This window comes from Onychostruthus taczanowskii, unplaced genomic scaffold (genome assembly GCF_017590055.1).
Source record: "Onychostruthus taczanowskii isolate IOZ18803 unplaced genomic scaffold, ASM1759005v1 scaffold1, whole genome shotgun sequence".
Lineage (NCBI taxonomy): Eukaryota > Metazoa > Chordata > Aves > Passeriformes > Passeridae > Onychostruthus > Onychostruthus taczanowskii.
Genome location: NW_024496525.1, coordinates 26,481,657 through 26,490,770, shown reverse-complemented (window position 1 = coordinate 26,490,770; position 9,114 = coordinate 26,481,657). Strand labels below are relative to the sequence as shown.

General features: G+C 42.9%; 1 protein-coding gene across 3 annotated transcripts in view; it reads left to right on the top strand.

The window, feature by feature from the left end:
• Positions 1-3,110: 3,110 nt before the first annotated feature.
• DICER1 (dicer 1, ribonuclease III) overlaps positions 3,111-9,114 on the top strand; it is a 66,382-nt gene continuing 60,378 nt past the window's right edge. The window contains exon 1 of one of the 3 annotated variants that reach the window (XM_041414088.1): positions 3,111-3,181. The gene's annotated coding sequence lies outside the window, so the exon portion shown is untranslated. Of the gene's footprint in view, positions 3,182-3,205; positions 3,406-4,432; positions 4,448-9,114 lie in introns of those variants that run through there. The other 2 variants (XM_041414020.1, XM_041414174.1) reach the window with 2 other exon arrangements.

Sequence of the window (9,114 nt, the reverse complement as noted above, 5' to 3'; positions counted from 1 at the left end):
ATCAGTCTGAAGAAACACAAGGAAAAAGCAGGGAACTTTGCCTGGGAAATGCTGCCAGGAGAGAGAGGGGCCAGTTTCCAAACTACGTCAGCTCATATCCTCATGTCAGTAATTTAAAGAGGTAAAAAAAGAAAATATTACTGAAGTTTCTCTTGCACTAAGGAAAATATCCTTGGAATTATGAAGTCTGGGTCACTGAAGTGGGACAGCATGCCAATTTTTTTTTAATGCATTTTAGGGTGAGACAAAGATTCATGAAACCTAACACCTTGTTAAAATCCAAGCTTCAGTTTTAGAAATGGAATCTTCTTTCTTTCTCCCAACATCCTTCTCTATAATCATACTTGCAGCTTTTTCTCATAATACATTGCAGGTGTTATAATTAACACTGTGGTTTAAAGCGTTTTCAACTGCTCTTCCCAGCAGTGATTCACAGCTATGGGCTGGAAAACCTGGTAGCCAGACTGGGGGCCTCCTGAGAGGAAAGCCTCAAGGGAAAATTTCCCAAGTGGAGTGCACAATAGACACATCCTTTCCTGGCCAGAAACTAGGATGCAACACTTGGGCACGCAGTCCCTCGGTAAGTGCCAGCCTGTTTCAAAGTGCCTTAGTGAACCAGGGTGTGACAGGAGGCCAGAAGGCACCGTGGCTGGTACCAGCAGCAGGGAACAACAGAGGTCACCATTGTCTCGCAGGAAGGAATCTCTTCAGAGTCCATTTTAGACCCTGGTACGAGTGGAGCTGAAATGCCTGATTTCCACCAGCATGACTGGAGAGTTCTGTAGCATGAACAAAGACAATTCGTTGTGACAAAGTGATTTTTTATGTCAGTTTTCCTCTTTTCTAACCCAAACAGAATCTTTCTTTCGTCTTAGTCAACAGGAAAAAAAAAACAAAACAGAAAAACCTCCACTCCCCATCCATTACTAATTCTTTCAAGAAGGGAGATAAATGTCTGTATTTTCTTTTTGTTTAACAACAGTTACCCCATAGAGTAAATATCAGAATTTATTGAACTAAAGATACAGGGAAGGCTGTTACTTGGTACAGTGTAACTTATTCTTTTCCAGATTTTAATAGTTAGGCAGTGAGTCCTTTTCATCCCACAGTCTGTTTTCTTTTTATGGTTGGCTGTGTGGTTTTTCACCAAACTCTCAATGCCAACCAGTTTGAAATATGTGGAATTTTTCAGTTGTGTCTCACATTGACGAGTGCATCTCACTTTAAAAATCTTTGTAAGGAATTTGTGAAATCAACATAGAAGTAAATTTTAAATTTGGGGTTGAACTCTGACGGTTAGTTCTGATTACACAAATACATGACATCAAATATCTGTTTCTTAGAATAGAGAGAGGGGAGTGGGGACAGGATTGCAAGGAACAGCACGGATTGTACCCTGTGCTTTTATATCAAAAACTCCTGTCAGCAGGCAGGCTCAAGGAGGAAGTAGCTGTGGAGAAAGACACCCAATTTTATAAGAAAATAACTTCCAGAATTCTCCTGGTTTTTGTCTATTTTGTTTTCTAAGTATTCTGCTTGCTTTCTCTTTGAACCTACTTGAAATGGATAAAATTCATTATTTAACCACGGCCTGCACTAAGGAGGGTTTCTTTCTGCTCTATTTCATGTTAGAAGGAATCAAGAATGCCAATTTCCTTCAGTACTTCAGCTAAAATTGGAAAAATAGACCCATATGCTCTGACAGTTCCCACTGGATAAGACTGAACAGCTGCTCTTCTTCCTCAGCTTTTGTCATGGGATATAATTATTCTTCCATCCATAAAAAAACCCAGAAGGATGCCCTTTCAATCCTACAAAAATACCCAGTACCGTAACATTTAACAACATAATAACGGCAGGCATTACAGAAGTTGTGTTCTAAACAGCAGCAGAGGTTTGTGCCAAGAAAATACTTAATTTCATAATACCCCAGGCCTCTAGATCACTTTTTGAATCTGAAATAATTTTATTCAGGTTGTTTTAAATGAATCTTAGGAGTGCTCCAGACAGCTTTATTTTTTCATACTGATTTTGCAGGCACAGTCGTGTTAAAATGGCAAGTCCCTGGCAGAGGGTAGATGGAAGGAGGAAGCTGGACATCCAGTGACAGATCTTCCACTGAAAACACACTGCCTTCTGCACAACTTAAAAGGGCAGTGGCTGGCCAGAATGGCATCGCATTTATGGTCATCTTCTTTATCAGGCACCAAGGTCGATCACCATCCAGTCCTTCTGCAAGCACACGAGATCACAGGAGACTCTCACTTGGTCCCCTGGTTTAACACAAATGTAACTCATTCACCTCTGCCTGAAGAGTTTTGGTGGTGGCAAAACCTGACCCTACACCAGCTGTTTAATTCTAGATATTTCAAGGCACTTTTAAAAATACTTAGTAGTAACATCTACTAGATCAATGGAGTGTTGCCAAAATATTGGAGTGAGACCAGTGCTCCAGCCAGGCAACAATCTGCCTCATGCAGTGACAGATGGAGATGCTGCCCTGGGAGTCCACATAACCCAACTACCTTCAGCTGTCCTTTCTTCTTCCACCTTCTGGGCCCTGCACCAGCGGGGACTGAAGGCTCCCCGGAGTGGGAAAGTAGCACTTTGCCTGTGGCAGGGAGGTGACTTCTTATGGAAATGGCCCCCTGTGTATGGAAAGGTGGGATTTTTGATAGAGAGTAGCTCCACGCTGCTCTCTGTCCGCATTGCCACAAAGGGATCACCTTCTTCCCCTAGGGCTTGCCGTGCGATGGAACAACCCTATTCCCTCAGATCCGGCTCTCCATGACCCTGAGTGGCACAGGGAGCGAAGGCCCGGGCCCCGGCCGCCCTCCCAAGATGGCGGGCGCCGCCCTCGCCTCAGCGCCTCCGCGCGCGCGCCCGCCGCCCCCCGCCCCAGCGCGCGAGACCCGCCCGCCGCGGGCACGGCCGAGTGCTCGCTCCGCTCCGGCGGGGGAGGGGCGGGAGCGCGCACGCACGTGCGCGCCCGGAGCCTCTCCGGCAGCCGCTGTATCCCGCCGTCCCATTGGCCGTCTGGCGAACCTTTCACCTTTTACCCGGCCGCGGCCGCCAATCGCCTGCTTCCTCTCATAGCGTGGGGGGATGCGGAGCGTGCGGACTGCGCAGGGCGGAATTCTCGGAGCGGGGTTGCGCCGCGGGCGCTGGGCGGCCCCCGTTGGTACGGGCGGGAGGGGCGGGGGCGGCGCTCCGTTTGCGTAGCGCCGGCCGTAGCGCAGGGGCAAGGGAGGGAGGGGGAGGCCGTCCCGGGCCCAGGTGAATGGAAGGACCTGACAGCTGCGGGGACTGAGGCGGCGGCGGCGGCGGGGAAATGGCGGCGGCGGGAGCACAATGAGACGCGGCCTGTAGTAGGGGGAAGCGCCGGGCTGGGTCCGGTCCGAGCAGGTAGGAGATGGCGCGCCGGGAGCTGCATGGCGGCCGAGCGCGGGTGTGTCGCGCCCGCTGGCCGCAGCTCCCGCGGCCCGGCCCCGCCGCCAGCGCGGTGGGATGGCGGCACCCGGGCCCCGCATCGGCCTGGGCAGCTGCCCCGGCGCCCGCGGGCCCGCACGGCTGGGCCGCGCTGCGGCCCCGCTCGGCTTTGTCTGTGAGCGGCGCCCCCCGGGGCCCTGGGGCCCTCCCGCCGTGTCCGGGGAGAGCAGTGGCGAGTAGGGAAGGAGTTTAAACTCGGCGGTGCTGATGTTAAAGGCGATGTAAGAATGCCTTGGTTCTTGTTTGCTTCCTTTCCGTCTTTTTCCAGGGTAAATGAAGGCAGCGTGATTAAGGCAGACCTTGTGTTGTGTGAATGTGCGTTGAGAAGTGAAAGGTTGCAAGACATATATTTTTGGACAGGACTTTGTTGCTCTGTTAGGTAATATAGATGTAGCCCGCATGAGTAGAAAATGGGGGGGTGATATTGATATCTGACCAAAAAAAAAAGTATTTTTTTTGTGTGCATTATGCTTAACCAGAAATTAGTGTTTAATGAAAGTGGCTCTCAAAGTGAATAGTGAATCTCAGTGAACCGCTAACAGTCCAGAGGATGTTTGGCACTTCAGATCAGCTTTGAGTATTGTTAGTGTTAAGATTTTGGTCTTCAAGTTAGGTGGTGGTCTCAAGTGGTGAAAGTGTGTAGGCTGAAAGATTGGTTTTCTTTTCTCTAAACGTGGTAATCAAAACAGTTAATTTGCAGACAGTCAGTTTGCCCTGTTTCACTGTGTTTTACGTGTTTTCTTTAAATAAGCCACTATAGATGCTCTGTTGAAATGCTGACTGCACGTGCCGTAGGTGGGGGTGGTGCTTGTTTTAGCAAGTTCCTACAGACACTAACTGAAATTAATTTCATAGCTATTTTCCCAAGTTCCTCTCTTAAGAGAGTCTTTCTTATTGTCTATCTCCACACTACGGTCCGTGAGATTTGAAGATGCTACTAGCAGTTTTCAGCTGGAAGGTGCTTTTTTTACGTGTTTATTAATTGGATTGTTACTTTATTAATTGGTAGGGTTAAAAATATGTATATATTTATTCAGAAGTGTTTACCCTGAATTAGCAACTGCTGTTCTTCAAAGCATCCTGATAATACAGTTCTGTGAAAGTGGCAAGTCATTACTTGGCAACCACAAAGCGCTTAATACGAGAATTAACAATTAATTGAGAAGGCAGTGACATCAACATGTGATTGTATAAATCTGTTCTCAGTCCATATGTTTAATATTAAATGCAGTTTGGGTATTTTCTCTTTATCCCTCTTCTACTTTAGAAAGGTTGTATTAGGCTAAGAGCAGTGTAGATGGAAAATTGACTGGGGCTTTTGACATGAGGAAGGACATATCACTGCAGGGATAACAAACGTCACAAAGAGTCATGAAGAAAGTAGAAGAGGGAAGTGTTGATTGTTTGCTTGTTTCTCCTCTTTTTGAAGGATTGCTGTATCCTACAGACTGAACACAAATGTGATACTCCTTTACACTGTATGTAACTGACAGACATGGGACTTCAGTCTATTGGGAATGCCAGAAGTTTACCAGACAGTTGAAACAATTAATTTGTAGTGAAATTCACCCAAGGCTCTAAAAACCAGAGTATCTTTTCAGTCTTGGCAGACACCAAGGTGACTGGTCCTTGGAAGGTACTTCTGCCTGCCCTGCAGTTAGGCAGCTCCACTGGTTACTGGTAGCCAAACAAGCTGTTTTGTTTGTTATATTACACTAATGTTTTTCTTTCTTTTTAAAAATACTTTGATCATCTGTAGCATACAAATGAAAAAAAAAAATCTAAACCCTGCAGTTCAAAAAAAGATGTGTTATCATGGGGTTTTTTATATAGCCCGTAGATGTTTCTCCTTTTTCACCTCAAAAATGTGTGAAGTACTTTGCCCCTTTTTCAGCGAAGTGTGTGGATTTGCTTCAGCACAGGTGCTCAGAGTCTGAGTATCTCTGCTTGACCCATGCTGGCTTTCAGTATGAGCTGACTAAATGTGCATTTATCTCTACTGAATGCAAATTACTGGCAAAACAAAATAAAAACACATGCATTCCTAAAAGAGCGAGGAGTTACTTAGCAAAATGGACAAAAGAGCTGAAATAATTTGAGTTCTCTTTAGGTAAGCTCTACTTACTTGAATAAGTGAGAGCAAGAATTCCGGAAGATTTTGAAAAGGATTCTAGGGCTTTAGGGACAATGAGCTTTACAGTAAGTGCTAAGACTACAGACAGGTTTTTTATTTTGGGGCATAGGTTAATTGATTGATACCAAATTGGGTTTTGCCTTTTTTGCTTTTATATATTTTCTATAGTCTTTACATATGTATTTGTAGCTCTGTAGCCTATTTTTGTATTCGTAGCTAGCGTTTTACCTACTCCATTGGACAGAAAGACAAAATAAATTCTCCAGCAGCTCCAAGCCCTGAGGGTCCAAGGTTAGGTCCTCTGGGAACTGTGGTCAAAATGACTTCTCGAGACAATTTCATGAACAGAGTTTAGTTGTTAGCCTGGGGGAAATTTCGGAAAAGTGTAGAACCGGGGGGGAATTGCCTCATCACCTGTGTCTCTAATTGGGGATTCTTGTAGGTTATGCTAATTTCTAAACGTATAAATTGTATCTGCTTTGTGTTATTTGTGCATCTTCAACGCTTTTTGTCCAGCGTGTTGTGCACCATAAGGACCCTTGTAAAGGTAACCCCTTTTAATCACCTGTGTCTGGCTCATGACTTCAGGGCCAGTGAAAAGGCATCACTGTCAGGCAGCAGGTAGAACTTCAGAACATCCTGAGATAGGTTGTTCTGTTGTCCACAGTTCTCTCTGATCTTTTTCCCTCTCATGTAGGCAATACAAACCAGGGAGTGTGCTGAGTGTGATAGGTTGTTAGCAGAACAGCAAGGTGGCTCCTGTGCCCCAGTGCCTGACTGTAACCAACCACTGACCATCTGTATCCCATCACCTTCATGTGTTCAAGTAATTTCTTCAGACTGATAGCAGAGGTTTGGTTTTATTTATATAGATATTTTTAGAAAGTGCTACTTTTAAATAAGATAAAAGTATAATTATAGTGTTGTGTAGAACAGGAGCTTCTAGAAAATGTTTGGAATGTGCTTTTAGAATGTTGTATCCTGAAGGCTAAGAACAGTTGGAGTAGATCAGAAAGCATGATTTTGCTTTACACCTTCCTGACATCTATTTTTTCATCCTTTAGCCTTTTGTGAGTATCATATCTATTGTGATAAACCAGAAGAGAAGAAACTTGATATATAATAAAAACTAAAAGTTAATTTTTTAGCTGAAGTTGCAGTCTTCATTGACATTTCAAGTTTTGGTGTTTAAACTGTATTGACTGGGGGTATGGAGGCTTTAGGACTGTGACTAAAATAAACATTCTAGAAGACTTAATATAGAAAACAAAGTAGTGCTCATTTTAATGTGTGCCAAGTTATTATATTAGGTAAACTCTTGGTTTTGATAATTCTTGCATACTAGTAACATGATTTTTCAAGTCTGCGAGCTGAGCAATATATTTGGAATTCCCTTGTTATTTCTGCTCTGTACTGCAGACTGCGTTAGTTAAATCAGTTTTCCATTCTATTTGTTACCTTCAAAACCATATAGTCAAGAAGCAGAGAACTGAAACTCATGTCAAGGAATTTACTTGCATTATTGCACAGCTGGCGGTGTTGAAAGGCTGTTCTCTGATGCAAAAGAGAAGAAAGGGCAATATTTTCCACTTTCTCCTGTTGAAAATACGCCTGGATCCAAGAGACTTCAGTACTGCTTGTTGTGGTCCTTCCTTGAAGTGCAATGCACTTGTCAGCCTGTGATTTGTGTTTTGGTTGGCATGGGTGTTTCTAGTGAGTTCCTTCTTACCAAGACAAAAAAAAATCAAAAGAGTTCTCTCTTGATCTTTGCTAATGGTAGTAGAAAATCTTGGTTTGCTGTGCTTTCTTCTCTTTCTGTCAGTGACTCAGTGCTTCCATCATGTAAGCTGGCAGGATCAGTTTCTGCCCATGTTTTAAATATTCTGTTATTCTTTGTAAAGGATTAATTCCTTTGGGCTCATTGAATGAGCGTAAGAGATCTGAGAAGCAGCAGGGTGGCTACTGACTTGATGGATTGGTTGCTGGAAACAGAGGTGGTCATTTGGGACTCTTTTAGCTGGCCTTGGGATTTTTTTTGTTTGTTTTAAATATCAGTATCCTTGAGTTTTTTTCATTTTTGCAAATGCATACACAAACATAAAAAAAACCCCAACCTCAAATGCTTTTTGAACCAGCTCCTTATTGTTAGTTATTAAAACCTGATTTCTGGTGCCTGTCTCCTCTTTTGGATTCTGATTCTTGATAATTTGTCAGGCCATGTAGCAGCCTTTTCCTCAGCTGAGATGCTAGTAAGCAGCTGGGTGGCAGTGAAGAAACTGGTCTTAAATATAAGAATTTAGGAATTTTATTTTTGAAAGCTGAATTGGAGTTTTAGACTTGCCCATTGATTGCTTAAGTCTCCTTTCCTTAGGAAGTGAGGTAAATACATTTTGCTTTTTAAAGTTAATTTGTTTGATTCCATTGAGGTGATTAGGCTGTGCAAGCATGTCTGGGCTGGCTACCTTTGCAATTCATGTTTCTCTTTCGTTTGCAAAGTCTGCTTTGTTTCTGATCTAGACCAGGTTTGTTACAGCTTTCTTTGAACTGTTACTGGCCTTCTATGATATTTCTGCTCTATATTTTTTTGTTCAAGCAGAAATTAATATCTAAAAGTGAAGTTGCGTTGTAGTTTGTAGTAAAATCTTTTAGAGGTGATCTGAATCCCAGACAGCACTCGAACCTTAGAAGACCTAACTTCTCTCACTAAGTTTTGGCAAGTTAATTCAGGTATTTTTGTTTTCACCTCCTCTTTTAACTTTCAAGTGCATAAATAAAAGCCATTTTCGAGATATTTATATTCTGCATACCTTTAAACATTTAAATGTATCTAATCTGACTTATTAACTGGGGTTTTATGAATTAATTATATTAATTGATAGTATATCTTCTTTATTCAGGATATTAGTGTCTGGGATCAGTCTTAAGTATGACTTTTAATTCCTCACTGAAACTGTGTATTTCTGAACAAGCAAAGTCGTGCTTTGCTATATCTTCATGGTCAATGGCTGCTAGGCTTTTGTTTTTGGAAGAAGACAAAGTGCTGACAATACAAGCAAAAGTCTGGTCAATTTTCTGTAGTGACCCATAACCTTTACATCTTTCAACTGAAGTTAAATGCCCGTATTGTCAACTTGCTACATAAAGTTGTTAAGAAGGGGTATGACCTCTGTTAAAATTTGTTTCGGTGAGAAAAATCCATGCTTCTCTCTTCCCCCCTGCTACTGAAGATAATTTTTCATGGCTCTTGCTGTCTAACATAGTGCTATCTCAATGACCTCCAAGACTGCAGAAACTAAATTACTAGTGGAGATAGATAATGAGCATAAAAAAGCATACTGCTTCTTAAAACAAAAATACCCTGAACAAGCACACATTTAAACCTCTGTTTCTGCTGTGTGTTTTTTGATTATGTGTTTTTGTAATTTGTTCTTCTTGCTGCTTATACTTTCCTGTTTGTGTGAAACAAAGTAAGAGGAAAATTGGAATATGAA